The following is a 511-nucleotide window of genomic DNA, read 5'->3' as shown; positions in this document are numbered from 1 at the left end:
GCACAAATCAAGTTACAGAGGGAAGGTAGTTCTTACAATAAAAGGCCTATTGACTAGCACTTTGCCTATTATAGTATAAAGATTAGGAACCACAAGATGTAGAGGCTCAACTATGTCATTTATTGTTCTTAAGTCCTGGAGCAAATTCCATCTACCACTGGGTTGTTTCACAGCTCAGAAGTCCCAAGCTACATGCATTTGTGGGGTTTTTATCTGCCCCTCTCTACTCCCCAAACTCTGTTTCCCCTTCCTCATCTTTAAACCCCCAACTCCCTTCCTTTCCTTCTTAGAATATCTATACACATATTACTAGTTATCTTTCTGTTTTTACAATAATGGTCTTCTACAGTATTTGTTTTTATGTGCCTAAGTTAGTTCACTCAGCATAATGCGCTTTAGCCTTTCCCATATCTCAGAGAAACATAATGAAAATTACAGAATATTACAGTCTCCACAGGAAAAAGACTGATAACCCAATTACAAAATGTGCAAAAATATTAAAAGATCTTTC

The sequence above is a fragment of the Elephantulus edwardii genome, unplaced genomic scaffold (assembly GCF_000299155.1).
Source record: "Elephantulus edwardii isolate Elephantulus edwardi_28Jun2011 unplaced genomic scaffold, EleEdw1.0 scaffold00350, whole genome shotgun sequence".
NCBI classification, from domain to species: Eukaryota; Metazoa; Chordata; class Mammalia; order Macroscelidea; family Macroscelididae; genus Elephantulus; species Elephantulus edwardii.
This window is presented reverse-complemented; position numbering follows the sequence as displayed.